The 23,524-nt window shown below is 45.4% G+C and overlaps 107 pseudogenes; all 107 read right to left on the reverse strand.

Annotated features, from left to right (window-relative positions):
• Positions 1–2: 2 nt before the first annotated feature.
• Positions 3–121, reverse strand: LOC140113565 (5S ribosomal RNA; annotated as a pseudogene).
• Positions 122–191: 70 nt separating this feature from the next.
• LOC140113566 (5S ribosomal RNA) lies at positions 192–310 on the reverse strand (annotated as a pseudogene).
• Positions 311–380: 70 nt separating this feature from the next.
• Positions 381–499, reverse strand: LOC140113567 (5S ribosomal RNA; annotated as a pseudogene).
• Positions 500–569: 70 nt separating this feature from the next.
• Positions 570–688, reverse strand: LOC140095215 (5S ribosomal RNA; annotated as a pseudogene).
• A 263-nt stretch (positions 689–951) lies between these two features.
• Positions 952–1,070, reverse strand: LOC140107575 (5S ribosomal RNA; annotated as a pseudogene).
• Positions 1,071–1,330: 260 nt separating this feature from the next.
• On the reverse strand, positions 1,331–1,449 carry LOC140110353 (5S ribosomal RNA; annotated as a pseudogene).
• A 259-nt stretch (positions 1,450–1,708) lies between these two features.
• Positions 1,709–1,827, reverse strand: LOC140112790 (5S ribosomal RNA; annotated as a pseudogene).
• A 72-nt stretch (positions 1,828–1,899) lies between these two features.
• Positions 1,900–2,018, reverse strand: LOC140108717 (5S ribosomal RNA; annotated as a pseudogene).
• A 70-nt stretch (positions 2,019–2,088) lies between these two features.
• Positions 2,089–2,207, reverse strand: LOC140105358 (5S ribosomal RNA; annotated as a pseudogene).
• Positions 2,208–2,277: 70 nt separating this feature from the next.
• On the reverse strand, positions 2,278–2,396 carry LOC140113569 (5S ribosomal RNA; annotated as a pseudogene).
• Positions 2,397–2,466: 70 nt separating this feature from the next.
• On the reverse strand, positions 2,467–2,585 carry LOC140113570 (5S ribosomal RNA; annotated as a pseudogene).
• A 70-nt stretch (positions 2,586–2,655) lies between these two features.
• Positions 2,656–2,774, reverse strand: LOC140113571 (5S ribosomal RNA; annotated as a pseudogene).
• A 70-nt stretch (positions 2,775–2,844) lies between these two features.
• Positions 2,845–2,963, reverse strand: LOC140113572 (5S ribosomal RNA; annotated as a pseudogene).
• Positions 2,964–3,226: 263 nt separating this feature from the next.
• On the reverse strand, positions 3,227–3,345 carry LOC140095954 (5S ribosomal RNA; annotated as a pseudogene).
• A 72-nt stretch (positions 3,346–3,417) lies between these two features.
• On the reverse strand, positions 3,418–3,536 carry LOC140109413 (5S ribosomal RNA; annotated as a pseudogene).
• A 70-nt stretch (positions 3,537–3,606) lies between these two features.
• LOC140103970 (5S ribosomal RNA) lies at positions 3,607–3,725 on the reverse strand (annotated as a pseudogene).
• A 70-nt stretch (positions 3,726–3,795) lies between these two features.
• On the reverse strand, positions 3,796–3,914 carry LOC140113574 (5S ribosomal RNA; annotated as a pseudogene).
• A 70-nt stretch (positions 3,915–3,984) lies between these two features.
• On the reverse strand, positions 3,985–4,103 carry LOC140113575 (5S ribosomal RNA; annotated as a pseudogene).
• Positions 4,104–4,173: 70 nt separating this feature from the next.
• LOC140113576 (5S ribosomal RNA) lies at positions 4,174–4,292 on the reverse strand (annotated as a pseudogene).
• A 70-nt stretch (positions 4,293–4,362) lies between these two features.
• LOC140095226 (5S ribosomal RNA) lies at positions 4,363–4,481 on the reverse strand (annotated as a pseudogene).
• Positions 4,482–4,553: 72 nt separating this feature from the next.
• On the reverse strand, positions 4,554–4,672 carry LOC140095237 (5S ribosomal RNA; annotated as a pseudogene).
• A 261-nt stretch (positions 4,673–4,933) lies between these two features.
• Positions 4,934–5,052, reverse strand: LOC140108084 (5S ribosomal RNA; annotated as a pseudogene).
• Positions 5,053–5,122: 70 nt separating this feature from the next.
• LOC140095965 (5S ribosomal RNA) lies at positions 5,123–5,241 on the reverse strand (annotated as a pseudogene).
• A 72-nt stretch (positions 5,242–5,313) lies between these two features.
• LOC140108095 (5S ribosomal RNA) lies at positions 5,314–5,432 on the reverse strand (annotated as a pseudogene).
• A 72-nt stretch (positions 5,433–5,504) lies between these two features.
• On the reverse strand, positions 5,505–5,623 carry LOC140095976 (5S ribosomal RNA; annotated as a pseudogene).
• Positions 5,624–5,695: 72 nt separating this feature from the next.
• On the reverse strand, positions 5,696–5,814 carry LOC140112275 (5S ribosomal RNA; annotated as a pseudogene).
• Positions 5,815–5,886: 72 nt separating this feature from the next.
• Positions 5,887–6,005, reverse strand: LOC140107586 (5S ribosomal RNA; annotated as a pseudogene).
• A 69-nt stretch (positions 6,006–6,074) lies between these two features.
• On the reverse strand, positions 6,075–6,193 carry LOC140112901 (5S ribosomal RNA; annotated as a pseudogene).
• A 263-nt stretch (positions 6,194–6,456) lies between these two features.
• On the reverse strand, positions 6,457–6,575 carry LOC140108722 (5S ribosomal RNA; annotated as a pseudogene).
• Positions 6,576–6,645: 70 nt separating this feature from the next.
• Positions 6,646–6,764, reverse strand: LOC140103273 (5S ribosomal RNA; annotated as a pseudogene).
• A 70-nt stretch (positions 6,765–6,834) lies between these two features.
• LOC140107176 (5S ribosomal RNA) lies at positions 6,835–6,953 on the reverse strand (annotated as a pseudogene).
• Positions 6,954–7,023: 70 nt separating this feature from the next.
• On the reverse strand, positions 7,024–7,142 carry LOC140113577 (5S ribosomal RNA; annotated as a pseudogene).
• Positions 7,143–7,589: 447 nt separating this feature from the next.
• Positions 7,590–7,708, reverse strand: LOC140112286 (5S ribosomal RNA; annotated as a pseudogene).
• Positions 7,709–7,780: 72 nt separating this feature from the next.
• Positions 7,781–7,899, reverse strand: LOC140107597 (5S ribosomal RNA; annotated as a pseudogene).
• A 69-nt stretch (positions 7,900–7,968) lies between these two features.
• Positions 7,969–8,087, reverse strand: LOC140112903 (5S ribosomal RNA; annotated as a pseudogene).
• Positions 8,088–8,350: 263 nt separating this feature from the next.
• LOC140108727 (5S ribosomal RNA) lies at positions 8,351–8,469 on the reverse strand (annotated as a pseudogene).
• Positions 8,470–8,539: 70 nt separating this feature from the next.
• LOC140103284 (5S ribosomal RNA) lies at positions 8,540–8,658 on the reverse strand (annotated as a pseudogene).
• Positions 8,659–8,728: 70 nt separating this feature from the next.
• On the reverse strand, positions 8,729–8,847 carry LOC140107187 (5S ribosomal RNA; annotated as a pseudogene).
• Positions 8,848–8,917: 70 nt separating this feature from the next.
• Positions 8,918–9,036, reverse strand: LOC140105449 (5S ribosomal RNA; annotated as a pseudogene).
• A 447-nt stretch (positions 9,037–9,483) lies between these two features.
• Positions 9,484–9,602, reverse strand: LOC140103709 (5S ribosomal RNA; annotated as a pseudogene).
• Positions 9,603–9,861: 259 nt separating this feature from the next.
• Positions 9,862–9,980, reverse strand: LOC140113151 (5S ribosomal RNA; annotated as a pseudogene).
• A 72-nt stretch (positions 9,981–10,052) lies between these two features.
• LOC140108735 (5S ribosomal RNA) lies at positions 10,053–10,171 on the reverse strand (annotated as a pseudogene).
• A 70-nt stretch (positions 10,172–10,241) lies between these two features.
• On the reverse strand, positions 10,242–10,360 carry LOC140103295 (5S ribosomal RNA; annotated as a pseudogene).
• A 70-nt stretch (positions 10,361–10,430) lies between these two features.
• Positions 10,431–10,549, reverse strand: LOC140112703 (5S ribosomal RNA; annotated as a pseudogene).
• A 72-nt stretch (positions 10,550–10,621) lies between these two features.
• On the reverse strand, positions 10,622–10,740 carry LOC140108106 (5S ribosomal RNA; annotated as a pseudogene).
• A 72-nt stretch (positions 10,741–10,812) lies between these two features.
• LOC140095987 (5S ribosomal RNA) lies at positions 10,813–10,931 on the reverse strand (annotated as a pseudogene).
• Positions 10,932–11,003: 72 nt separating this feature from the next.
• On the reverse strand, positions 11,004–11,122 carry LOC140112298 (5S ribosomal RNA; annotated as a pseudogene).
• A 72-nt stretch (positions 11,123–11,194) lies between these two features.
• LOC140107608 (5S ribosomal RNA) lies at positions 11,195–11,313 on the reverse strand (annotated as a pseudogene).
• A 260-nt stretch (positions 11,314–11,573) lies between these two features.
• LOC140112892 (5S ribosomal RNA) lies at positions 11,574–11,692 on the reverse strand (annotated as a pseudogene).
• Positions 11,693–11,762: 70 nt separating this feature from the next.
• On the reverse strand, positions 11,763–11,881 carry LOC140105117 (5S ribosomal RNA; annotated as a pseudogene).
• A 70-nt stretch (positions 11,882–11,951) lies between these two features.
• Positions 11,952–12,070, reverse strand: LOC140113152 (5S ribosomal RNA; annotated as a pseudogene).
• A 72-nt stretch (positions 12,071–12,142) lies between these two features.
• LOC140108740 (5S ribosomal RNA) lies at positions 12,143–12,261 on the reverse strand (annotated as a pseudogene).
• Positions 12,262–12,331: 70 nt separating this feature from the next.
• LOC140103307 (5S ribosomal RNA) lies at positions 12,332–12,450 on the reverse strand (annotated as a pseudogene).
• A 70-nt stretch (positions 12,451–12,520) lies between these two features.
• On the reverse strand, positions 12,521–12,639 carry LOC140113578 (5S ribosomal RNA; annotated as a pseudogene).
• Positions 12,640–12,711: 72 nt separating this feature from the next.
• LOC140108117 (5S ribosomal RNA) lies at positions 12,712–12,830 on the reverse strand (annotated as a pseudogene).
• A 72-nt stretch (positions 12,831–12,902) lies between these two features.
• Positions 12,903–13,021, reverse strand: LOC140106322 (5S ribosomal RNA; annotated as a pseudogene).
• A 72-nt stretch (positions 13,022–13,093) lies between these two features.
• LOC140112306 (5S ribosomal RNA) lies at positions 13,094–13,212 on the reverse strand (annotated as a pseudogene).
• Positions 13,213–13,284: 72 nt separating this feature from the next.
• On the reverse strand, positions 13,285–13,403 carry LOC140107619 (5S ribosomal RNA; annotated as a pseudogene).
• A 69-nt stretch (positions 13,404–13,472) lies between these two features.
• On the reverse strand, positions 13,473–13,591 carry LOC140112904 (5S ribosomal RNA; annotated as a pseudogene).
• A 72-nt stretch (positions 13,592–13,663) lies between these two features.
• On the reverse strand, positions 13,664–13,782 carry LOC140110361 (5S ribosomal RNA; annotated as a pseudogene).
• Positions 13,783–13,852: 70 nt separating this feature from the next.
• LOC140106798 (5S ribosomal RNA) lies at positions 13,853–13,971 on the reverse strand (annotated as a pseudogene).
• A 70-nt stretch (positions 13,972–14,041) lies between these two features.
• Positions 14,042–14,160, reverse strand: LOC140113580 (5S ribosomal RNA; annotated as a pseudogene).
• Positions 14,161–14,230: 70 nt separating this feature from the next.
• Positions 14,231–14,349, reverse strand: LOC140101227 (5S ribosomal RNA; annotated as a pseudogene).
• A 69-nt stretch (positions 14,350–14,418) lies between these two features.
• Positions 14,419–14,537, reverse strand: LOC140108465 (5S ribosomal RNA; annotated as a pseudogene).
• Positions 14,538–14,609: 72 nt separating this feature from the next.
• LOC140112323 (5S ribosomal RNA) lies at positions 14,610–14,728 on the reverse strand (annotated as a pseudogene).
• Positions 14,729–14,800: 72 nt separating this feature from the next.
• Positions 14,801–14,919, reverse strand: LOC140113037 (5S ribosomal RNA; annotated as a pseudogene).
• Positions 14,920–14,988: 69 nt separating this feature from the next.
• LOC140100253 (5S ribosomal RNA) lies at positions 14,989–15,107 on the reverse strand (annotated as a pseudogene).
• Positions 15,108–15,179: 72 nt separating this feature from the next.
• Positions 15,180–15,298, reverse strand: LOC140110366 (5S ribosomal RNA; annotated as a pseudogene).
• Positions 15,299–15,368: 70 nt separating this feature from the next.
• On the reverse strand, positions 15,369–15,487 carry LOC140112704 (5S ribosomal RNA; annotated as a pseudogene).
• Positions 15,488–15,748: 261 nt separating this feature from the next.
• Positions 15,749–15,867, reverse strand: LOC140112997 (5S ribosomal RNA; annotated as a pseudogene).
• A 70-nt stretch (positions 15,868–15,937) lies between these two features.
• LOC140105121 (5S ribosomal RNA) lies at positions 15,938–16,056 on the reverse strand (annotated as a pseudogene).
• A 72-nt stretch (positions 16,057–16,128) lies between these two features.
• LOC140108747 (5S ribosomal RNA) lies at positions 16,129–16,247 on the reverse strand (annotated as a pseudogene).
• A 70-nt stretch (positions 16,248–16,317) lies between these two features.
• On the reverse strand, positions 16,318–16,436 carry LOC140105361 (5S ribosomal RNA; annotated as a pseudogene).
• A 70-nt stretch (positions 16,437–16,506) lies between these two features.
• On the reverse strand, positions 16,507–16,625 carry LOC140113581 (5S ribosomal RNA; annotated as a pseudogene).
• Positions 16,626–16,696: 71 nt separating this feature from the next.
• LOC140113582 (5S ribosomal RNA) lies at positions 16,697–16,815 on the reverse strand (annotated as a pseudogene).
• A 70-nt stretch (positions 16,816–16,885) lies between these two features.
• Positions 16,886–17,004, reverse strand: LOC140113450 (5S ribosomal RNA; annotated as a pseudogene).
• A 72-nt stretch (positions 17,005–17,076) lies between these two features.
• LOC140112333 (5S ribosomal RNA) lies at positions 17,077–17,195 on the reverse strand (annotated as a pseudogene).
• Positions 17,196–17,267: 72 nt separating this feature from the next.
• LOC140104246 (5S ribosomal RNA) lies at positions 17,268–17,386 on the reverse strand (annotated as a pseudogene).
• Positions 17,387–17,455: 69 nt separating this feature from the next.
• LOC140112905 (5S ribosomal RNA) lies at positions 17,456–17,574 on the reverse strand (annotated as a pseudogene).
• A 72-nt stretch (positions 17,575–17,646) lies between these two features.
• LOC140110369 (5S ribosomal RNA) lies at positions 17,647–17,765 on the reverse strand (annotated as a pseudogene).
• A 70-nt stretch (positions 17,766–17,835) lies between these two features.
• LOC140113166 (5S ribosomal RNA) lies at positions 17,836–17,954 on the reverse strand (annotated as a pseudogene).
• Positions 17,955–18,026: 72 nt separating this feature from the next.
• LOC140110380 (5S ribosomal RNA) lies at positions 18,027–18,145 on the reverse strand (annotated as a pseudogene).
• A 70-nt stretch (positions 18,146–18,215) lies between these two features.
• Positions 18,216–18,334, reverse strand: LOC140105131 (5S ribosomal RNA; annotated as a pseudogene).
• Positions 18,335–18,406: 72 nt separating this feature from the next.
• LOC140108753 (5S ribosomal RNA) lies at positions 18,407–18,525 on the reverse strand (annotated as a pseudogene).
• Positions 18,526–18,595: 70 nt separating this feature from the next.
• Positions 18,596–18,714, reverse strand: LOC140113000 (5S ribosomal RNA; annotated as a pseudogene).
• Positions 18,715–18,784: 70 nt separating this feature from the next.
• LOC140112899 (5S ribosomal RNA) lies at positions 18,785–18,903 on the reverse strand (annotated as a pseudogene).
• Positions 18,904–18,973: 70 nt separating this feature from the next.
• Positions 18,974–19,092, reverse strand: LOC140113583 (5S ribosomal RNA; annotated as a pseudogene).
• A 259-nt stretch (positions 19,093–19,351) lies between these two features.
• Positions 19,352–19,470, reverse strand: LOC140113584 (5S ribosomal RNA; annotated as a pseudogene).
• Positions 19,471–19,540: 70 nt separating this feature from the next.
• Positions 19,541–19,659, reverse strand: LOC140113586 (5S ribosomal RNA; annotated as a pseudogene).
• Positions 19,660–19,731: 72 nt separating this feature from the next.
• On the reverse strand, positions 19,732–19,850 carry LOC140108139 (5S ribosomal RNA; annotated as a pseudogene).
• A 72-nt stretch (positions 19,851–19,922) lies between these two features.
• On the reverse strand, positions 19,923–20,041 carry LOC140108501 (5S ribosomal RNA; annotated as a pseudogene).
• A 72-nt stretch (positions 20,042–20,113) lies between these two features.
• On the reverse strand, positions 20,114–20,232 carry LOC140112343 (5S ribosomal RNA; annotated as a pseudogene).
• A 72-nt stretch (positions 20,233–20,304) lies between these two features.
• On the reverse strand, positions 20,305–20,423 carry LOC140107630 (5S ribosomal RNA; annotated as a pseudogene).
• A 69-nt stretch (positions 20,424–20,492) lies between these two features.
• Positions 20,493–20,611, reverse strand: LOC140112906 (5S ribosomal RNA; annotated as a pseudogene).
• A 263-nt stretch (positions 20,612–20,874) lies between these two features.
• On the reverse strand, positions 20,875–20,993 carry LOC140108765 (5S ribosomal RNA; annotated as a pseudogene).
• A 70-nt stretch (positions 20,994–21,063) lies between these two features.
• Positions 21,064–21,182, reverse strand: LOC140103318 (5S ribosomal RNA; annotated as a pseudogene).
• A 70-nt stretch (positions 21,183–21,252) lies between these two features.
• LOC140107198 (5S ribosomal RNA) lies at positions 21,253–21,371 on the reverse strand (annotated as a pseudogene).
• Positions 21,372–21,441: 70 nt separating this feature from the next.
• Positions 21,442–21,560, reverse strand: LOC140113177 (5S ribosomal RNA; annotated as a pseudogene).
• Positions 21,561–21,632: 72 nt separating this feature from the next.
• LOC140112982 (5S ribosomal RNA) lies at positions 21,633–21,751 on the reverse strand (annotated as a pseudogene).
• Positions 21,752–21,823: 72 nt separating this feature from the next.
• Positions 21,824–21,942, reverse strand: LOC140096009 (5S ribosomal RNA; annotated as a pseudogene).
• A 72-nt stretch (positions 21,943–22,014) lies between these two features.
• LOC140112352 (5S ribosomal RNA) lies at positions 22,015–22,133 on the reverse strand (annotated as a pseudogene).
• Positions 22,134–22,205: 72 nt separating this feature from the next.
• On the reverse strand, positions 22,206–22,324 carry LOC140113341 (5S ribosomal RNA; annotated as a pseudogene).
• Positions 22,325–22,393: 69 nt separating this feature from the next.
• Positions 22,394–22,512, reverse strand: LOC140113119 (5S ribosomal RNA; annotated as a pseudogene).
• Positions 22,513–22,584: 72 nt separating this feature from the next.
• On the reverse strand, positions 22,585–22,703 carry LOC140106901 (5S ribosomal RNA; annotated as a pseudogene).
• Positions 22,704–22,773: 70 nt separating this feature from the next.
• On the reverse strand, positions 22,774–22,892 carry LOC140105136 (5S ribosomal RNA; annotated as a pseudogene).
• A 261-nt stretch (positions 22,893–23,153) lies between these two features.
• Positions 23,154–23,272, reverse strand: LOC140108775 (5S ribosomal RNA; annotated as a pseudogene).
• Positions 23,273–23,342: 70 nt separating this feature from the next.
• On the reverse strand, positions 23,343–23,461 carry LOC140103329 (5S ribosomal RNA; annotated as a pseudogene).
• Between the last annotated feature and the right edge of the window lie 63 nt (positions 23,462–23,524).

The raw sequence follows: 23,524 nt of genomic DNA on the forward strand, positions 1-23,524 counted from the left end.
AAGGTCAACGGAACTTGGGATTCCCAGCCAGTCTCCCATGCTGGTACTTGCCAAGCCTTAAGCTGCATTGCTGCTGCGATCTGACGAGAGCAGGCACATTCAGCTTAGAATGGCCGTTGACAGCAGCTGTTCAATTTGAACCTTCTTTTACTATCTCATAGAGAAACTAACACAATTTTCAGGTTCAAAAAGGTCAACGGAACTTGGGATTCCCAGCCAGTCTCCCATGCTGGTACTTGCCAAGCCTTAAGCTGCATTGCTGCTGCGATCTGACGAGAGCAGGCACATTCAGCTTAGAATGGCCGTTGACAGCAGCTGTTCAATTTGAACCTTCTTTTACTATCTCATAGAGAAACTAACACAATTTTCAGGTTCAAAAAGGTCAACGGAACTTGGGATTCCCAGCCAGTCTCCCATGCTGGTACTTGCCAAGCCTTAAGCTGCATTGCTGCTGCGATCTGACGAGAGCAGGCACATTCAGCTTAGAATGGCCGTTGACAGCAGCTGTTCAATTTGAACCTTCTTTTACTATCTCATAGAGAAACTAACACAATTTTCAGGTTCAAAAAGGTCAACGGAACTTGGGATTCCCAGCCAGTCTCCCAATCTGGTACTTGCCAAGCCTTAAGCTGCATTGCTGCTGCGATCTGACGAGAGCAGGCACATTCAGCTTAGAATGGCCGTTGACAGCAGCTGTTCAATTTTAACCTTCTTTTACCATCTTTGACAGAGAAACTAATACAATTTTCAGGTTCAAAAAGGGCAACAGAACTTGGGATTCCCAGCCAGTCTCCCATGCTGGTACTTGCCAAGCCTTAAGCTGCATTGCTGCTGTGATCTGACGAGAGCAGGCACATTCAGCTTAGAATGGCCTTTGACAGCAGCTGTTCAATTTGAACCTTCTTTTACCATCTTTGACAGAGAAACTAACACAATTTTCAGGTTCAAAAAGGTCAACGGAACTTGGGATTCCCAGCCAGTCTCCCATTCTGGTACTTGCCAAGCCTTAAACTGCATTGCTGCTGTGATCTGACGAGAGCAGGCACATTCAGCTTAGAATGGCCGTTGACAGTGGCTGTTCAAATTGAACCTTCTTTTACTATCTCATAGCGAAACTAACACAATTTTCAGTTCAAAAAGTTCAACAGAACTTGGGATTCCCAGCCAGTCTCCCATGCTGGTACTTGCCAAGCCTTAAGCTGCATTGCTGCTGCGATCTGACAAGAGCAGGCAAATTCAGCTTAGAATGGCCGTTGACAGCAACTGTTCAATTTGAACCTTCTTTTACCATCTTTGCCAGAGAAACTAACACAATTTTCAGGTTCAAAAAGGTCAACAGAACTTTGGATTCCCAGCCAGTCTCCCATGCTGGTACTTGCCAAGCCTTAAGCTGCATTGCTGCTGCGATCTGACGAGAGCAGGCACATTCAGCTTAGAATGGCCGTTGACAGCAGCTGTTCAATTTGAACCTTCTTTTACTATCTCCTAGAGAAACTAACACAATTTTCAGGTTCAAAAAGGTCAATGGAACTTGGGATTCCCAACCAGTCTCCCATTCTGGTACTTGCCAAGCCTTAAGCTGCATTGCTGCTGCGATCTGACGAGAGCAGGCACATTCAGCTTAGAATGGCCGTTGACAGCAGCTGTTCAATTTGAACCTTCTTTTACTATCTCATAGAGAAACTAACACAATTTTCAGGTTCAAAAAGGTCGACGGAACTTGGGATTCCCAGCCAGTCTCCCATGCTGGTACTTGCCAAGCCTTAAGCTGCATTGCTGCTGCGATCTGACGAGAGCAGGCACATTCACCTTAGAATGGCCGTTGACAGCAGCTGTTCAATTTGAACCTTCTTTTACCATCTTTGACAGAGAAACTAATACAATTTTCAGGTTCAAAAAGGTCAACGGAACTTGGGATTCCCAGCCAGACTCCCATGCTGGTACTTGCCAAGCCTTAAGCTGCATTGCTGCTGCGATCTGATGAGAGCAGGCACATTGAGCTTAGAATGGCCGTTGACAGCAGCTGTTCAATTTGAACCTTCTTTTACTATCTCATAGAGAAACTAACACAATTTTCAGGTTCAAAAAGGTCAACGGAACTTGGGATTCCCAGCCAGTCTCCCAATCTGGTACTTGCCAAACCTTAAGCTGCATTGCTGCTGCGATCTGACGAGAGCAGGCACATTCAGCTTAGAATGGCCGTTGACAGCAGCTGTTCAATTTGAACCTTCTTTTACTATCTCATAGAGAAACTAACACAATTTTCAGGTTCAAAAAGGTCAACGGAACTTGGGATTCCCAGCCAGTCTCCCATGCTGGTACTTGCCAAGCCTTAAGCTGCATTGCTGCTGCGATCTGACGAGAGCAGGCACATTCAGCTTAGAATGGCCGTTGACAGCAGCTGTTCAATTTGAACCTTCTTTTACTATCTCATAGAGAAACTAACACAATTTTCAGGTTCAAAAAGGTCAACGGAACTTGGGATTCCCAGCCAGTCTCCCATGCTGGTACTTGCCAAGCCTTAAGCTGCATTGCTGCTGCGATCTGACGAGAGCAGGCACATTCAGCTTAGAATGGCCGTTGACAGCAGCTGTTCAATTTGAACCTTCTTTTACTATCTCATAGAGAAACTAACACAATTTTCAGGTTCAAAAAGGTCAACGGAACTTGGGATTCCCAGCCAGTCTCCCATGCTGGTACTTGCCAAGCCTTAAGCTGCATTGCTGCTGCGATCTGACGAGAGCAGGCACATTCAGCTTAGAATGGCCGTTGACAGCAGCTGTTCAATTTGAACCTTCTTTTACTATCTCATAGAGAAACTAACACAATTTTCAGGTTCAAAAAGGTCAACGGAACTTGGGATTCCCAGCCAGTCTCCCATGCTGGTACTTGCCAAGCCTTAAGCTGCATTGCTGCTGCGATCTGACGAGAGCAGGCACATTCAGCTTAGAATGGCCGTTGACAGCAGCTGTTCAATTTGAACCTTCTTTTACCATCTTTGACAGAGAAACTAATACAATTTTCAGGTTGAAAAAGGGCAACGGAACTTGGGATTCCCAGCCAGTCTCCCATGCTGGTACTTGCCAAGCCTTAAGCTGCATTGCTGCTGCAATCTGATGAGAGCAGGCACATTCAGCTTAGAATGGCCTTTGACAGCAGCTGTTCAATTTGAACCTTATTTTACCACCTTTGACAGAGAAACTAACACAATTTTCAGGTTCAAAAAGGTCAACAGAACTTGGGATTCCCAGCCAGTCTCCCATGCTGGTACTTGCCAAGCCTTAAGCTGCATTGCTGCTGCGATCTGACGAGAGCAGGCACATTCAGCTTAGAATGGCCGTTGACAGCAGCTGTTCAATTTGAACCTTCTTTTACCATCTTTGACAGAGAAACTAATACAATTTTCAGGTTCAAAAAGGGCAACGGAACTTGGGATTCCCAGCCAGTCTCCCATGCTGGTACTTGCCAAGCCTTAAGCTGCATTGCTGCTGCGATCTGATGAGAGCAGGCACATTGAGCTTAGAATGGCCGTTGACAGCAGCTGTTCAATTTGAACCTTCTTTTACTATCTCATAGAGAAACTAACACAATTTTCAGGTTCAAAAAGGTCAACGGAACTTGGGATTCCCAGCCAGTCTCCCATGCTGGTACTTGCCAAACCTTAAGCTGCATTGCTGCTGCGATCTGACGAGAGCAGGCACATTCAGCTTAGAATGGCCGTTGACAGCAGCTGTTCAATTTGAACCTTCTTTTACTATCTCATAGAGAAACTAACACAATTTTCAGGTTCAAAAAGGTCAACGGAACTTGGGATTCCCAGCCAGTCTCCCATGCTGGTACTTGCCAAGCCTTAAGCTGCATTGCTGCTGCGATCTGACGAGAGCAGGCACATTCAGCTTAGAATGGCCGTTGACAGCAGCTGTTCAATTTGAACCTTCTTTTACTATCTCATAGAGAAACTAACACAATTTTCAGGTTCAAAAAGGTCAACGGAACTTGGGATTCCCAGCCAGTCTCCCATGCTGGTACTTGCCAAGCCTTAAGCTGCATTGCTGCTGCGATCTGACGAGAGCAGGCACATTCAGCTTAGAATGGCCGTTGACAGCAGCTGTTCAATTTGAACCTTCTTTTACTATCTCATAGAGAAACTAACACAATTTTCAGGTTCAAAAAGGTCAACGGAACTTGGGATTCCCAGCCAGTCTCCCATGCTGGTACTTGCCAAGCCTTAAGCTGCATTGCTGCTGCGATCTGACGAGAGCAGGCACATTCAGCTTAGAATGGCCGTTGACAGCAGCTGTTCAATTTGAACCTTCTTTTACTATCTCATAGAGAAACTAACACAATTTTCAGGTTCAAAAAGGTCAACGGAACTTGGGATTCCCAGCCAGTCTCCCAATCTGGTACTTGCCAAGCCTTAAGCTGCATTGCTGCTGCGATCTGACGAGAGCAGGCACATTCAGCTTAGAATGGCCGTTGACAGCAGCTGTTCAATTTTAACCTTCTATTACCATCTTTGACAGAGAAACTAATACAATTTTCAGGTTCAAAAAGGTCAACGGAACTTGGGATTCCCAGCCAGTCTCCCAATCTGGTACTTGCCAAGCCTTAAGCTGCATTGCTGCTGCGATCTGACGAGAGCAGGCACATTCAGCTTAGAATGGCCGTTGACAGCAGCTGTTCAATTTGAACCTTCTTTTACTATCTCATAGAGAAACTAACACAATTTTCAGGTTCAAAAAGGTCAACGGAACTTGGGATTCCCAGCCAGTCTCCCATGCTGGTACTTGCCAAGCCTTAAGCTGCATTGATGCTGCGATCTGACGACAGCAGGCACATTCAGCTTAGAATGGCCGTTGACAGCAGCTGTTCAATTTGAACCTTCTTTTACCATCTTTGACAGAGAAACTAATACAATTTTCAGGTTCAAAAAGGGCAACGGAACTTGGGATTCCCAGCCAGTCTCCCATGCTGGTACTTGCCAAGCCTTAAGCTGCATTGCTGCTGCAATCTGATGAGAGCAGGCACATTCAGCTTAGAATGGCCGTTGACAGCAGCTGTTCAATTTGAACCTTATTTTACCATCTTTGACAGAGAAACACACAATTTTCAGGTTCAAAAAGGTCAACAGAACTTGGGATTCCCAGCCAGTCTCCCATGCTGGTACTTGCCAAGCCTTAAGCTGCATTGCTGCTGCGATCTGACGAGAGCAGGCACATTCAGCTTAGAATGGCCGTTGACAGCAGCTGTTCAATTTTAACCTTCTTTTACCATCTTTGACAGAGAAACTAATACAATTTTCAGGTTCAAAAAGGGCAACGGAACTTGGGATTCCCAGCCAGTCTCCCATGCTGGTACTTGCCAAGCCTTAAGCTGCATTGCTGCTGCAATCTGATGAGAGCAGGCACATTCAGCTTAGAATGGCCGTTGACAGCAGCTGTTCAATTTGAACCTTATTTTACCATCTTTGACAGAGAAACTAACACAATTTTCAGGTTCAAAAAGGTCAACAGAACTTGGGATTCCCAGCCAGTCTCCCATGCTGGTACTTGCCAAGCCTTAAGCTGCATTGCTGCTGCGATCTGACGAGAGCAGGCACATTCAGCTTAGAATGGCCGTTGACAGCAGCTGTTCAATTTTAACCTTCTTTTACCATCTTTGACAGAGAAACTAATACAATTTTCAGGTTCAAAAAGGGCAACGGAACTTGGGATTCCCAGCCAGTCTCCCATGCTGGTACTTGCCAAGCCTTAAGCTGCATTGCTGCTGTGATCTGACGAGAGCAGGCACATTCAGCTTAGAATGGCCGTTGACAGCAGCTGTTCAATTTGAACCTTCTTTTACCATCTTTGACAGAGAAACTAACACAATTTTCAGGTTCAAAAAGGTCAACGGAACTTGGGATTCCCAGCCAGTCTCCCATTCTGGTACTTGCCAAGCCTTAAACTGCATTGCTGCTGTGATCTGACGAGAGCAGGCACATTCAGCTTAGAATGGCCGTTGACAGCGGCTGTTCAAATTGAACCTTCTTTTACTATCTCATAGCGAAACTAACACAATTTTCAGTTCAAAAAGGTCAACAGAACTTGGGATTCCCAGCCAGTCTCCCATGCTGGTACTTGCCAAGCCTTAAGCTGCATTGCTGCTGCGATCTGACAAGAGCAGGCAAATTCAGCTTAGAATGGCCGTTGACAGCAACTGTTCAATTTGAACCTTCTTTTACCATCTTTGCCAGAGAAACTAACACAATTTTCAGGTTCAAAAAGGTCAACAGAACTTTGGATTCCCAGCCAGTCTCCCATGCTGGTACTTGCCAAGCCTTAAGCTGCATTGCTGCTGCGATCTGACGAGAGCAGGCACATGCACCTTAGAATGGCCGTTGACAGCAGCTGTTCAATTTGAACCTTCTTTTACCATCTTTGACAGAGAAACTAATACAATTTTCAGGTTCAAAAAGGTCAACGGAACTTGGGATTCCCAGCCAGACTCCCATGCTGGTACTTGCCAAGCCTTAAGCTGCATTGCTGCTGCGATCTGATGAGAGCAGGCACATTGAGCTTAGAATGGCCGTTGACAGCAGCTGTTAAATTTGAACCTTCTTTTACTATCTCATAGAGAAACTAACACAATTTTCAGGTTCAAAAAGGTCAACGGAACTTGGGATTCCCAGCCAGTCTCCCAATCTGGTACTTGCCAAACCTTAAGCTGCATTGCTGCTGCGATCTGACGAGAGCAGGCACATTCAGCTTAGAATGACCGTTGACAGCAGCTGTTCAATTTGAACCTTCTTTTACTATCTCATAGAGAAACTAACACAATTTTCAGGTTCAAAAAGGTCAACGGAACTTGGGATTCCCAGCCAGTCTCCCATGCTGGCACTTGCCAAGCCTTAAGCTGCATTGCTGCTGCGATCTGACGAGAGCAGGCACATTCAGCTTAGAATGGCCGTTGACAGCAGCTGTTCAATTTGAACCTTCTTTTACTATCTCATAGAGAAACTAACACAATTTTCAGGTTCAAAAAGGTCAACGGAACTTGGGATTCCCAGCCAGTCTCCCATGCTGGTACTTGCCAAGCCTTAAGCTGCATTGCTGCTGCGATCTGACGAGAGCAGGCACATTCAGCTTAGAATGGCCGTTGACAGCAGCTGTTCAATTTGAACCTTCTTTTACCATCTTTGACAGAGAAACTAATACAATTTTCAGGTTCAAAAAGGGCAACGGAACTTGGGATTCCTAGCCAGTCTCCCATGCTGGTACTTGCCAAGCCTTAAGCTGCATTGCTGCTGCAATCTGATGAAAGCAGGCACATTCAGCTTAGAATGGCCGTTGACAGCAGCTGTTCAATTTGAACCTTATTTTACAATCTTTGACAGAGAAACTAACACAATTTTCAGGTTCAAAAAGGTCAACAGAACTTGGGATTCCCAGCCAGTCTCCCATGCTGGTACTTGCCAAGCCTTAAGCTGCATTGCTGCTGACGAGAGCAGGCACATTCAGCTTAGAATGGCCGTTGACAGCAGCTGTTCAATTTTAACCTTCTTTTACCATCTTTGACAGAGAAACTAATACAATTTTCAGGTTCAAAAAGGGCAACGGAACTTGGGATTCCCAGCCAGTCTCCCATGCTGGTACTTGCCAAGCCTTAAGCTGCATTGCTGCTGTGATCTGACGAGAGCAGGCACATTCAGCTTAGAATGGCCGTTGACAGCAGCTGTTCAATTTGAACCTTCTTTTACCATCTTTGACAGAGAAACTAACACAATTTTCAGGTTCAAAAAGGTCAACGGAACTTGGGATTCCCAGCCAGTCTCCCATTCTGGTACTTGCCAAGCCTTAAACTGCATTGCTGCTGTGATCTGACGAGAGCAGGCACATTCAGCTTAGAATGGCCGTTGACAGCGGCTGTTCAAATTGAACCTTCTTTTACTATCTCATAGCGAAACTAACACAATTTTCAGTTCAAAAAGGTCAACAGAACTTGGGATTCCCAGCCAGTCTCCCATGCTGGTACTTGCCAAGCCTTAAGCTGCATTGCTGCTGCGATCTGACAAGAGCAGGCAAATTCAGCTTAGAATGGCCGTTGACAGCAACTGTTCAATTTGAACCTTCTTTTACCATCTTTGCCAGAGAAACTAACACAATTTTCAGGTTCAAAAAGGTCAACAAAACTTTGGATTCCCAGCCAGTCTCCCATGCTGGTACTTGCCAAGCCTTAAGCTGCATTGCTGCTGCGATCTGACGAGAGCAGGCACATGCACCTTAGAATGGCCGTTGACAGCAGCTGTTCAATTTGAACCTTCTTTTACCATCTTTGACAGAGAAACTAATACAATTTTCAGGTTCAAAAAGGTCAACGGAACTTGGGATTCCCAGCCAGACTCCCATGCTGGTACTTGCCAAGCCTTAAGCTGCATTGCTGCTGCGATCTGATGAGAGCAGGCACATTGAGCTTAGAATGGCCGTTGACAGCAGCTGTTCAATTTGAACCTTCTTTTACTATCTCATAGAGAAACTAACACAATTTTCAGGTTCAAAAAGGTCAACGGAACTTGGGATTCCCAGCCAGTCTCCCAATCTGGTACTTGCCAAACCTTAAGCTGCATTGCTGCTGCGATCTGACGAGAGCAGGCACATTCAGCTTAGAATGACCGTTGACAGCAGCTGTTCAATTTGAACCTTCTTTTACTATCTCATAGAGAAACTAACACAATTTTCAGGTTCAAAAAGGTCAACGGAACTTGGGATTCCCAGCCAGTCTCCCATGCTGGCACTTGCCAAGCCTTAAGCTGCATTGCTGCTGCGATCTGACGAGAGCAGGCACATTCAGCTTAGAATGGCCGTTGACAGCAGCTGTTCAATTTGAACCTTCTTTTACTATCTCATAGAGAAACTAACACAATTTTCAGGTTCAAAAAGGTCAATGGAACTTGGGATTCCCAGCCAGTCTCCCATGCTGGTACTTGCCAAGCCTTAAGCTGCATTGCTGCTGCGATCTGACGAGAGCAGGCACATTCAGCTTAGAATGGCCGTTGACAGCAGCTGTTCAATTTGAACCTTCTTTTACCATCTTTGACAGAGAAACTAATACAATTTTCAGGTTCAAAAAGGGCAACGGAACTTGGGATTCCTAGCCAGTCTCCCATGCTGGTACTTGCCAAGCCTTAAGCTGCATTGCTGCTGCAATCTGATGAAAGCAGGCACATTCAGCTTAGAATGGCCGTTGACAGCAGCTGTTCAATTTGAACCTTATTTTACAATCTTTGACAGAGAAACTAACACAATTTTCAGGTTCAAAAAGGTCAACAGAACTTGGGATTCCCAGCCAGTCTCCCATGCTGGTACTTGCCAAGCCTTAAGCTGCATTGCTGCTGACGAGAGCAGGCACATTCAGCTTAGAATGGCCGTTGACAGCAGCTGTTCAATTTTAACCTTCTTTTACCATCTTTGACAGAGAAACTAATACAATTTTCAGGTTCAAAAAGGGCAACGGAACTTGGGATTCCCAGCCAGTCTCCCATGCTGGTACTTGCCAAGCCTTTAGCTGCATTGCTGCTGCGATCTGATGAGAGCAGGCACATTCAGCTTAGAATGGCCGTTGACAGCAGCTGTTCAATTTGAACCTTCTTTTACTATCTCCTAGAGAAACTAACACAATTTTCAGGTTCAAAAAGGTCAATGGAACTTGGGATTCCCAACCAGTTTCTCATTCTGGTACTTGCCAAGCCTTAAGCTGCATTGCTGCTGCGATCTGACGAGAGCAGGCACATTCAGCTTAGAATGGCCGTTGACAGCAGCTGTTCAATTTGAACCTTCTTTTACTATCTCATAGAGAAACTAACACAATTTTCAGGTTCAAAAAGGTCGACGGAACTTGGGATTCCCAGCCAGTCTCCCATGCTGGTACTTGCCAAGCCTTAAGCTGCATTGCTGCTGCGATCTGACGAGAGCAGGCACATGCACCTTAGAATGGCCGTTGACAACAGCTGTTCAATTTGAACCTTCTTTTACCATCTTTGACAGAGAAACTAATACAATTTTCAGGTTCAAAAAGGTCAACGGAACTTGGGATTCCCAGCCAGACTCCCATGCTGGTACTTGCCAAGCCTTAAGCTGCATTGCTGCTGCGATCTGATGAGAGCAGGCACATTGAGCTTAGAATGGCCGTTGACAGCAGCTGTTCAATTTGAACCTTCTTTTACTATCTCATAGAGAAACTAACACAATTTTCAGGTTCAAAAAGGTCAACGGAACTTGGGATTCCCAGCCAGTCTCCCAATCTGGTACTTGCCAAACCTTAAGCTGCATTGCTGCTGCGATCTGACGAGAGCAGGCACATTCAGCTTAGAATGACCGTTGACAGCAGCTGTTCAATTTGAACCTTCTTTTACTATCTCATAGAGAAACTAACACAATTTTCAGGTTCAAAAAGGTCAACGGAAGTTGGGATTCCCAGCCAGTCTCCCATGCTGGTACTTGCCAAGCCTTAAGCTGCATTGCTGCTGCGATCTGACGAGAGCAGGCACATTCAGCTTAGAATGGCCGTTGACAGCAGCTGTTCAATTTGAACCTTCTTTTACCATCTTTGACAGAGAAACTAATACAATTTTCAGGTTCAAAAAGGGCAACGGAACTTGGGATTCCCAGCCAGTCTCCCATGCTGGTACTTGCCAAGCCTTAAGCTGCATTGCTGCTGCAATCTGATGAGAGCAGGCACATTCAGCTTAGAATGGCCGTTGACAGCAGCTGTTCAATTTGAACCTTATTTTACAATCTTTGACAGAGAAACTAACACAATTTTCAGGTTCAAAAAGGTCAACAGAACTTGGGATTCCCAGCCAGTCTCCCATGCTGGTACTTGCCAAGCCTTAAGCTGCATTGCTGCTGCGATCTGACGAGAGCAGGCACATTCAGCTTAGAATGGCCGTTGACAGCAGCTGTTCAATTTTAACCTTCTTTTACCATCTTTGACAGAGAAACTAATACAATTTTCAGGTTCAAAAAGGGCAACGGAACTTGGGATTCCCAGCCAGTCTCCCATGCTGGTACTTGCCAAGCCTTAAGCTGCATTGCTGCTGTGATCTGACGAGAGCAGGCACATTCAGCTTAGAATGGCCGTTGACAGCAGCTGTTCAATTTGAACCTTCTTTTACCATCTTTGACAGAGAAACTAACACAATTTTCAGGTTCAAAAAGGTCAACGGAACTTGGGATTCCCAGCCAGTCTCCCATTCTGGTACTTGCCAAGCCTTAAACTGCATTGCTGCTGTGATCTGACGAGAGCAGGCACATTCAGCTTAGAATGGCCGTTGACAGCGGCTGTTCAAATTGAACCTTCTTTTACTATCTCATAGCGAAACTAACACAATTTTCAGTTCAAAAAGGTCAACAGAACTTGGGATTCCCAGCCATTCTCCCATGCTGGTACTTGCCAAGCCTTAAGCTGCATTGCTGCTGCGATCTGACAAGAGCAGGCAAATTCAGCTTAGAATGGCCGTTGACAGCAACTGTTCAATTTGAACCTTCTTTTACCATCTTTGCCAGAGAAACTAACACAATTTTCAGGTTCAAAAAGGTCAACAGAACTTTGGATTCCCAGCCAGTCTCCCATGCTGGTACTTGCCAAGCCTTAAGCTGCATTGCTGCTGCGCTCTGACGAGAGCAGGCACATTCAGCTTAGAATGGCCGTTGACAGCAGCTGTTCAATTTGAACCTTCTTTTACTATCTCCTAGAGAAACTAACACAATTTTCAGGTTCAAAAAGGTCAATGGAACTTGGGATTCCCAACCAGTCTCCCATTCTGGTACTTGCCAAGCCTTAAGCTGCATTGCTGCTGCGATCTGACGAGAGCAGGCACATTCAGCTTAGAATGGCCGTTGACAGCAGCTGTTCAATTTGAACCTTCTTTTACTATCTCATAGAGAAACTAACACAATTTTCAGGTTCAAAAAGGTCGACGGAACTTGGGATTCCCAGCCAGTCTCCCATGCTGGTACTTGCCAAGCCTTAAGCTGCATTGCTGCTGCGATCTGACGAGAGCAGGCACATGCACCTTAGAATGGCCGTTGACAGCAGCTGTTCAATTTGAACCTTCTTTTACCATCTTTGACAGAGAAACTAATACAATTTTCAGGTTCAAAAAGGTCAACGGAACTTGGGATTCCCAGCCAGACTCCCATGCTGGTACTTGCCAAGCCTTAAGCTGCATTGCTGCTGCGATCTGATGAGAGCAGGCACATTGAGCTTAGAATGGCCGTTGACAGCAGCTGTTCAATTTGAACCTTCTTTTACTATCTCATAGAGAAACTAACACAATTTTCAGGTTCAAAAAGGTCAACGGAACTTGGGATTCCCAGCCAGTCTCCCAATCTGGTACTTGCCAAACCTTAAGCTGCATTGCTGCTGCGATCTGACGAGAGCAGGCACATTCAGCTTAGAATGACCGTTGACAGCAGCTGTTCAATTTGAACCTTCTTTTACTATCTCATAGAGAAACTAACACAATTTTCAGGTTCAAAAAGGTCAACGGAACTTGGGATTCCCAGCCAGTCTCCCATGCTGGTACTTGCCAAGCCTTAAGCTGCATTGCTGCTGCGATCTGACGAGAGCAGGCACATTCAGCTTAGAATGGCCGTTGACAGCAGCTGTTCAATTTGAACCTTCTTTTACCATCTTTGACAGAGAAACTAATACAATTTTCAGGTTCAAAAAGGGCAACGGAACTTGGGATTCCCAGCCAGTCTCCCATGCTGGTACTTGCCAAGCCTTAAGCTGCATTGCTGCTGCAATCTGATGAGAGCAGGCACATTCAGCTTAGAATGGCCGTTGACAGCAGCTGTTCAATTTGAACCTTATTTTACAATCTTTGACAGAGAAACTAACACAATTTTCAGGTTCAAAAAGGTCAACAGAACTTGGGATTCCCAGCCAGTCTCCCATGCTGGTACTTGCCAAGCCTTAAGCTGCATTGCTGCTGCGATCTGACGAGAGCAGGCACATTCAGCTTAGAAGGGCCGTTGACAGCAGCTGTTCAATTTTAACCTTCTTTTACCATCTTTGACAGAGAAACTAATACAATTTTCAGGTTCAAAAAGGGCAACGGAACTTGGGATTCCCAGCCAGTCTCCCATGCTGGTACTTGCCAAGCCTTAAGCTGCATTGCTGCTGTGATCTGACGAGAGCAGGCACATTCAGCTTAGAATGGCCGTTGACAGCAGCTGTTCAATTTGAACCTTCTTTTACCATCTTTGACAGAGAAACTAACACAATTTTCAGGTTCAAAAAGGTCAACGGAACTTGGGATTCCCAGCCAGTCTCCCATTCTGGTACTTGCCAAGCCTTAAACTGCATTGCTGCTGTGATCTGACGAGAGCAGGCACATTCAGCTTAGAATGGCCGTTGACAGCGGCTGTTCAAATTGAACCTTCTTTTACTATCTCATAGCAAAACTAACACAATTTTCAGTTCAAAAAGGTCAACAGAACTTGGGATTCCCAGCCAGTCTCCCATGCTGGTACTTGCCAAGCCTTAAGCTGCATTGCTGCTGCGATCTGACAAGAGCAGGCAAATTCAGCTTAGAATGGCCGTTGACAGCAACTGTTCAATTTGAACCTTCTTTTACCATCTTTGCCAGAGAAACTAACACAATTTTCAGGTTCAAAAAGGTCAACAGAACTTTGGATTCCCAGCCAGTCTCCCATGCTGGTACTTGCCAAGCCTTAAGCTGCATTGCTGCTGCGATCTGACGAGAGCAGGCACATTCAGCTTAGAATGGCCGTTGACAGCAGCTGTTCAATTTGAACCTTCTTTTACTATCTCCTAGAGAAACTAACACAATTTTCAGGTTCAAAAAGGTCAATGGAACTTGGGATTCCCAGCCAGTCTCCCAATCTGGTACTTGCCAAGCCTTAAGCTGCATTGCTGCTGCGATCTGACGAGAGCAGGCACATTCAGCTTAGAATGGCCGTTGACAGCAGCTGTTCAATTTGAACCTTCTTTTACTATCTCATAGAGAAACTAACACAATTTTCAGGTTCAAAAAGGTCAACGGAACTTGGGATTCCCAGCCAGTCTCCCATGCTGGTACTTGCCAAGCCTTAAGCTGCATTGCTGCTGCGATCTGACGAGAGCAGGCACATTCAGCTTAGAATGGCCGTTGACAGCAGCTGTTCAATTTGAACCTTATTTTACTATCTCATAGAGAAACTAACACAATTTTCAGGTTCAAAAAGGTCAACGGAACTTGGGATTCCTAGCCAGTCTCCCATGCTGGTACTTGCCAAGCCTTAAGCTGCATTGCTGCTGCGATCTGACGAGAGCAGGCACATTCAGCTTAGAATGGCCGTTGACAGCAGCTGTTCAATTTGAACCTTCTTTTACTATCTCATAGAGAAACTAACACAATTTTCAGGTTCAAAAGGTCAACGGAACTTGGGATTCCTAGCCAGTTTCCCAATCTGGTACTTGCCAAGCCTTAAGCTGCATTGCTGCTGCGATCTGACGAGAGCAGGCACATTCAGCTTAGAATGGCCGTTGACAGCAGCTGTTCAATTTTAACCTTCTTTTACCATCTTTGACAGAGAAACTAATACAATTTTCAGGTTCAAAAAGGGCAACGGAACTTGGGATTCCCAGCCAGTCTCCCATGCTGGTACTTGCCAAGCCTTAAGCTGCATTGCTGCTGTGATCTGACGAGAGCAGGCACATTCAGCTTAGAATGGCCGTTGACAGCAGCTGTTCAATTTGAACCTTCTTTTACCATCTTTGACAGAGAAACTAACACAATTTTCAGGTTCAAAAAGGTCAACGGAACTTGGGATTCCCAGCCAGTCTCCCATTCTGGTACTTGCCAAGCCTTAAACTGCATTGCTGCTGTGATCTGACGAGAGCAGACACATTCAGCTTAGAATGGCCGTTGACAGCGGCTGTTCAAATTGAACCTTCTTTTACTATCTCATAGCGAAACTAACACAATTTTCAGTTCGAAAAGGTCAACAGAACTTGGGATTCCCAGCCAGTCTCCCATGCTGGTACTTGCCAAGCCTTAAGCTGCATATCTGCTGCGATCTGACAAGAGCAGGCAAATTCAGCTTAGAATGGCCGTTGACAGCAACTGTTCAATTTGAACCTTCTTTTACCATCTTTGCCAGAGAAACTAACACAATTTTCAGGTTCAAAAAGGTCAACAGAACTTTGGATTCCCAGCCAGTCTCCCATGCTGGTACTTGCCAAGCCTTAAGCTGCATTGCTGCTGCGATCTGACGAGAGCAGGCACATTCAGCTTAGAATGGCCGTTGACAGCAGCTGTTCAATTTGAACCTTCTTTTACTATCTCCTAGAGAAACTAACACAATTTTCAGGTTTAAAAAGGTCAATGGAACTTGGGATTCCAAACCAGTCTCCCATTCTGGTACTTGCCAAGCCTTAAGCTGCATTGCTGCTGCGATCTGACGAGAGCAGGCACATTCAGCTTAGAATGGCCGTTGACAGCAGCTGTTCAATTTGAACCTTCTTTTACTATCTCATAGAGAAACTAACACAATTTTCAGGTTCAAAAAGGTCGACGGAACTTGGGATTCCCAGCCAGTCTCGCATGCTGGTACTTGCCAAGCCTTAAGCTGCATTGCTGCTGCGATCTGACGAGAGCAGGCACATTCACCTTAGAATGGCCGTTGACAGCAGCTGTTCAATTTGAACCTTCTTTTACCATCTTTGACAGAGAAACTAATACAATTTTCAGGTTCAAAAAGGTCAACGGAACTTGGGATTCCCAGCCAGACTCCCATGCTGGTACTTGCCAAGCCTTAAGCTGCATTGCTGCTGCCATCTGACGAGAGCAGGCACATTCAGCTTAGAATGGCCGTTGACAGCAGCTGTTCAATTTGAACCTTCTTTTACTATCTCCTAGAGAAACTAACACAATTTTCAGGTTCAAAAAGGTCAATGGAACTTGGGATTCCCAACCAGTCTCCCATTCTGGTACTTGCCAAGCCTTAAGCTGCATTGCTGCTGCGATCTGACGAGAGCAGGCACATTCAGCTTAGAATGGCCGTTGACAGCAGCTGTTCAATTTGAACCTTCTTTTACCATCTTTGACAGAGAAACTAATACAATTTTCAGGTTCAAAAAGGTCAACGGAACTTGGGATTCCCAGCCAGACTCCCATGCTGGTACTTGCCAAGCCTTAAGCTGCATTGCTGCTGCGATCTGATGAGAGCAGGCACATTGAGCTTAGAATGGCCGTTGACAGCAGCTGTTCAATTTGAACCTTCTTTTACTATCTCATAGAGAAACTAACACAATTTTCAGGTTCAAAAAGGTCAACGGAACTTGGGATTCCCAGCCAGTCTCCCAATCTGGTACTTGCCAAACCTTAAGCTGCATTGCTGCTGCGATCTGACGAGAGCAGGCACATTCAGCTTAGAATGGCCGTTGACAGCAGCTGTTCAATTTGAACCTTCTTTTACTATCTCATAGAGAAAATAACACAATTTTCAGGTTCAAAAAGGTCAACGGAACTTGGGATTCCCAGCCAGTCTCCCATGCTGGTACTTGCCAAGCCTTAAGCTGCATTGCTGCTGCGATCTGACGAGAGCAGGCACATTCAGCTTAGAATGGCCGTTGACAGCAGCTGTTCAATTTGAACCTTCTTTTACTATCTCATAGAGAAACTAAAACCAATTTTCAGGTTCAAAAAGGTCAACGGAACTTGGGATTCCCAGCCAGTCTCCCATGCTGGTACTTGCCAAGCCTTAAGCTGCATTGCTGCTGCGATCTGACGAGAGCAGGCACATTCAGCTTAGAATGGCCGTTGACAGCAGCTGTTCAATTTGAACCTTCTTTTACTATCTCATAGAGAAACTAACACAATTTTCAGGTTCAAAGAGGTCAACGGAACTTGGGATTCCCAGCCAGTCTCCCATGCTAGTACTTGCCAAGCCTTAAGCTGCATTGCTGCTGCGATCTGACGAGAGCAGGCACATTCAGCTTAGAATGGCCGTTGACAGCAGCTGTTCAATTTTAACCTTCTTTTACCATCTTTGACAGAGAAACTAATACAATTTTCAGGTTCAAAAAGGGCAACGGAACTTGGGATTCCCAGCCAGTCTCCCATGCTGGTACTTGCCAAGCCTTAAGCTGCATTGCTGCTGTGATCTGACGAGAGCAGGCACATTCAGCTTAGAATGGCCGTTGACAGCAGCTGTTCAATTTGAACCTTCTTTTACCATCTTTGACAGAGAAACTAACACAATTTTCAGGTTCAAAAAGGTCAACGGAACTTGGGATTCCCAGCCAGTCTCCCATTCTGGTACTTGCCAAGCCTTAAACTGCATTGCTGCTGTGATCTGATGAGAGCAGGCACATTCAGCTTAGAATGGCCGTTGACAGCGGCTGTTCAAATTGAACCTTCTTTTACTATCTCATAGCGAAACGAACACAATTTTCAGTTCAAAAAGGTCAACAGAACTTGGGATTCCCAGCCAGTCTCCCATGCTGGTACTTGCCAAGCCTTAAGCTGCATTGCTGCTGCGATCTGACAAGAGCAGGCAAATTCAGCTTAGAATGGCCGTTGACAGCAACTGTTCAATTTGAACCTTCTTTTACCATCTTTGCCAGAGAAACTAACACAATTTTCAGGTTCAAAAAGGTCAACAGAACTTTGGATTCCCAGCCAGTCTCCCATGCTGGTACTTGCCAAGCCTTAAGCTGCATTGCTGCTGCGATCTGACGAGAGCAGGCACATTCAGCTTAGAATGGCCGTTGACAGCAGCTGTTCAATTTGAACCTTCTTTTACTATCTCATAGAGAAACTAACACAATTTTCAGGTTCAAAGAGGTCAACGGAACTTGGGATTCCCAGCCAGTCTCCCAATCTGGTACTTGCCAAACTTTAAGCTGCATTGCTGCTGCGATCTGACGAGAGCAGGCACATTCAGCTTAGAATGGCCGTTGACAGCAGCTGTTCAATTTGAACCTTCTTTTACCATCTTTGACAGAGAAACTAACACAATTTTCAGGTTCAAAAAGGTCAACAGAACTTTGGATTCCCAGCCAGTCTCCCATGCTGGTACTTGCCAAGCCTTAAGCTGCATTGCTGCTGCGATCTGACGAGAGCAGGCACATTCAGCTTAGAATGGCCGTTGACAGCAGCTGTTCAATTTGAACCTTCTTTTACTATCTCCTAGAGAAACTAACACAATTTTCAGGTTCAAAAAGGTCAATGGAACTTGGGATTCCCAACCAGTCTCCCATTCTGGTACTTGCCAAGCCTTAAGCTGCATTGCTGCTGCGATCTGACGAGAGCAGGCACATTCAGCTTAGAATGGCCGTTGACAGCAGCTGTTCAATTTGAACCTTCTTTTACCATCTTTGACAGAGAAACTAATACAATTTTCAGGTTCAAAAAGGTCAACGGAACTTGGGATTCCCAGCCAGACTCCCATGCTGGTACTTGCCAAGCCTTAAGCTGCATTGCTGCTGCGATCTGATGAGAGCAGGCACATTGAGCTTAGAATGGCCGTTGACAGCAGCTGTTCAATTTGAACCTTCTTTTACTATCTCATAGAGAAACTAACACAATTTTCAGGTTCAAAAAGGTCAACGGAACTTGGGATTCCCAGCCAGTCTCCCAATCTGGTATTTGCCAAACCTTAAGCTGCATTGCTGCTGCGATCTGACGAGAGCAGGCACATTCAGCTTAGAATGGCCGTTGACAGCAGCTGTTCAATTTGAACCTTCTTTTACTATCTCATAGAGAAACTAACACAATTTTCAGGTTCAAAAAGGTCAACGGAACTTGGGATTCCCAGCCAGTCTCCCATGCTGGTACTTGCCAAGCCTTAAGCTGCATTGCTGCTGCGATCTGACGACAGCAGGCACATTCAGCTTAGAATGGCCGTTGACAGCAGCTGTTCAATTTGAACCTTCTTTTACTATCTCATAGAGAAACTAGCACAATTTTCAGGTTCAAAAAGGTCAACGGAACTTGGGATTCCCAGCCAGTCTCCCATGCTGGTACTTGCCAAGCCTTAAGCTGCATTGCTGCTGCGATCTGACGAGAGCAGGCACATTCAGCTTAGAATGGCCGTTGACAGCAGCTGTTCAATTTGAACCTTATTTTACTATCTCATAGAGAAACTAACACAATTTTCAGGTTCAAAAAGGTCAACGGAACTTGGGATTCCCAGCCAGTCTCCCATGCTGGTACTTGCCAAGCCTTAAGCTGCATTGATGCTGCGATCTGACGACAGCAGGCACATTCAGCTTAGAATGGCCGTTGACAACAGCTGTTCAATTTGAACCTTCTTTTACTATCTCATAGAGAAACTAACACAATTTTCAGGTTCAAAAAGGTCAACGGAACTTGGGATTCCCAGCCAGTCTCCCATGCTGGTACTTGCCAAGCCTTAAGCTGCATTGCTGCTGCGATCTGACGAGAGCAGGCACATTCAGCTTAGAATGGCCGTTGACAGCAGCTGTTCAATTTGAACCTTCTTTTACTATCTCATAGAGAAACTAACACAATTTTCAGGTTCAAAGAGGTCAACGGAACTTGGGATTCCCAGCCAGTCTCCCATGCTGGTACTTGCCAAGCCTTAAGCTGCATTGCTGCTGCGATCTGACGAGAGCAGGCACATTCAGCTTAGAATGGCCGTTGACAGCAGCTGTTCAATTTGAACCTTCTTTTACCATCTTTGACAGAGAAACTAATACAATTTTCAGGTTCAAAAAGGGCAACGGAACTTGGGATTCCCAGCCAGTCTCCCATGCTGGTACTTGCCAAGCCTTAAGCTGCATTGCTGCTGCAATCTGATGAGAGCAGGCACATTCAGCTTAGAATGGCCGTTGACAGCAGCTGTTCAATTTGAACCTTATTTTACCATCTTTGACAGAGAAACTAACACAATTTTCAGGTTCAAAAAGGTCAACAGAACTTGGGATTCCCAGGCAGTCTCCCATGCTGGTACTTGCCAAGCCTTAAGCTGCATTGCTGCTGCGATCTGACGAGAGCAGGCACATTCAGCTTAGAATGGCCGTTGACAGCAGCAGTTCAATTTTAACCTTCTTTTACCATCTTTGACAGAGAAACTAATACAATTTTCAGGTTCAAAAAGGGCAACGGAACTTGGGATTCCCAGCCAGTCTCCCATGCTGGTACTTGCCAAGCCTTAAGCTGCATTGCTGCTGTGATCTGACGAGAGCAGGCACATTCAGCTTAGAATGGCCGTTGACAGCAGCTGTTCAATTTGAACCTTCTTTTACCATCTTTGACAGAGAAACTAACACAATTTTCAGGTTCAAAAAGGTCAACGGAACTTGGGATTCCCAGCCAGTCTCCCATTCTGGTACTTGCCAAGCCTTAAACTGCATTGCTGCTGTGATCTGACGAGAGCAGGCACATTCAGCTTAGAATGGCCGTTGACAGCGGCTGTTCAAATTGAACCTTCTTTTACTATCTCATAGCGAAACTAACACAATTTTCAGTTCAAAAAGGTCAACAGAACTTGGGATTCCCAGCCAGTCTCCCATGCTGGTACTTGCCAAGCCTTAAGCTGCATTGCTGCTGCGATCTGACAAGAGCAGGCAAATTCAGCTTAGAATGGCCGTTGACAGCAACTGTTCAATTTGAACCTTCTTTTACCATCTTTGCCAGAGAAACTAACACAATTTTCAGGTTCAAAAAGGTCAACAGAACTTTGGATTCCCAGCCAGTCTCCCATGCTGGTACTTGCCAAGCCTTAAGCTGCATTGCTGCTGCGATCTGACGAGAGCAGGCACATGCACCTTAGAATGGCCGTTGACAGCAGCTGTTCAATTTGAACCTTCTTTTACCATCTTTGACAGAGAAACTAATACAATTTTCAGGTTCAAAAAGGTCAACGGAACTTGGGATTCCCAGCCAGACTCCCATGCTGGTACTTGCCAAGCCTTAAGCTGCATTGCTGCTGCGATCTGATGAGAGCAGGCACATTGAGCTTAGAATGGCCGTTGACAGCAGCTGTTCAATTTGAACCTTCTTTTACTATCTCATAGAGAAACTAACACAATTTTCAGGTTCAAAAAGGTCAACGGAACTTGGGATTCCCAGCCAGTCTCCCAATCTGGTACTTGCCAAACCTTAAGCTGCATTGCTGCTGCGATCTGACGAGAGCAGGCACATTCAGCTTAGAATGACCGTTGACAGCAGCTGTTCAATTTGAACCTTCTTTTACTATCTCATAGAGAAACTAACACAATTTTCAGGTTCAAAAAGGTCAACGGAACTTGGGATTCCCAGCCAGTCTCCCATGCTGGCACTTGCCAAGCCTTAAGCTGCATTGCTGCTGCGATCTGACGAGAGCAGGCACATTCAGCTTAGAATGGCCGTTGACAGCAGCTGTTCAATTTGAACCTTCTTTTACTATCTCATAGAGAAACTAACACAATTTTCAGGTTCAAAAAGGTCAACGGAACTTTGGATTCCCAGCCAGTCTCCCATGCTGGTACTTGCCAAGCCTTAAGCTGCATTACTGCTGCGATCTGACGAGAGCAGGCACATTCAGCGTAGAATGGCCGTTGACAGCAGCTGTTCAATTTTAACCTTCTTTTACCATCTTTGACAGAGAAACTAATACAATTTTCAGGTTCAAAAAGGGCAACGGAACTTGGGATTCCCAGCCAGTCTCCCATGCTGGTACTTGCCAAGCCTTAAGCTGCATTGCTGCTGCAATCTGATGAAAGCAGGCACATTCAGCTTAGAATGGCCGTTGACAGCAGCTGTTCAATTTGAACCTTATTTTACAATCTTTGACAGAGAAACTAACACAATTTTCAGGTTCAAAAAGGTCAACAGAACTTGGGATTCCCAGCCAGTCTCCCATGCTGGTACTTGCCAAGCCTTAAGCTGCATTGCTGCTGCGATCTGACGAGAGCAGGCACATTCAGCTTAGAATGGCCGTTGACAGCAGCTGTTCAATTTTAACCTTCTTTTACCATCTTTGACAGAGAAACTAATACAATTTTCAGGTTCAAAAAGGGCAACGGAACTTGGGATTCCCAGCCAGTCTCCCATGCTGGTACTTGCCAAGCCTTAAGCTGCATTGCTGCTGTGATCTGACGAGAGCAGGCACATTCAGCTTAGAATGGCCGTTGACAGCAGCTGTTCAATTTGAACCTTCTTTTACCATCTTTGACAGAGAAACTAACACAATTTTCAGGTTCAAAAAGGTCAACGGAACTTGGGATTCCCAGCCAGTCTCCCATTCTGGTACTTGCCAAGCCTTAAACTGCATTGCTGCTGTGATCTGACGAGAGCAGGCACATTCAGCTTAGAATGGCTGTTGACAGCAGCTCTTCAAATTGAACCTTCTTTTACTATCTCATAGCGAAACTAACACAATTTTCAGTTCAAAAAGGTCAACAGAACTTGGGATTCCCAGCCAGTCTCCCATGCTGGTACTTGCCAAGCCTTGAGCTGCATTGCTGCTGCGATCTGACAAGAGCAGGCAAATTCAGCTTAGAATGGCCGTTGACAGCAACTGTTCAATTTGAACCTTCTTTTACCATCTTTGCCAGAGAAACTAACACAATTTTCAGGTTCAAAAAGGTCAACAGAACTTTGGATTCCCAGCCAGTCTCCCATGCTGGTACTTGCCAAGCCTTAAGCTGCATTGCTGCTGCGATCTGATGAGAGCAGGCACATTCAGCTTAGAATGGCCGTTGACAGCAGCTGTTCAATTTGAACCTTCTTTTACTATCTTCTAGAGAAACTAACACAATTTTCAGGTTCAAAACGGTCAATGGAACTTGGGATTCCCAACCAGTCTCCCATTCTGGTACTTGCCAAGCCTTAAGCTGCATTGCTGCTGCGATCTGACGAGAGCAGGCACATTCAGCTTAGAATGGCCGTTGACAGCAGCTGTTCAATTTGAACCTTCTTTTACTATCTCATAGAGAAACTAACACAATTTTCAGGTTCAAAAAGGTTGACGGAACTTCGGATTCCCAGCCAGTCTCCCATGCTGGTACTTGCCAAGCCTTAAGCTGCATTGCTGCTGCGATCTGACGAGAGCAGGCACATGCACCTTAGAATGGCCGTTGACAGCAGCTGTTCAATTTGAACCTTCTTTTACCATCTTTGACAGAGAAACTAATACAATTTTCAGGTTCAAAAAGGTCAACGGAACTTGGGATTCCCAGCCAGACTCCCATGCTGGTACTTGCCAAGCCTTAAGCTGCATTGCTGCTGCGATCTGATGAGAGCAGGCACATTGAGCTTAGAATGGCCGTTGACAGCAGCTGTTCAATTTGAACCTTCTTTTACTATCTCATAGAGAAACTAACACAATTTTCAGGTTCAAAAAGGTCAACGGAACTTGGGATTCCCAGCCAGTCTCCCAATCTGGTACTTGCCAAACCTTAAGCTGCATTGCTGCTGCGATCTGACGAGAGCAGGCACATTCAGCTTAGAATGACCGTTGACAGCAGCTGTTCAATTTGAACCTTCTTTTACTATCTCATAGAGAAACTAACACAATTTTCAGGT

This window comes from Engystomops pustulosus, chromosome 1, assembly GCF_040894005.1.
Source record: "Engystomops pustulosus chromosome 1, aEngPut4.maternal, whole genome shotgun sequence".
NCBI lineage: Eukaryota > Metazoa > Chordata > Amphibia > Anura > Leptodactylidae > Engystomops > Engystomops pustulosus.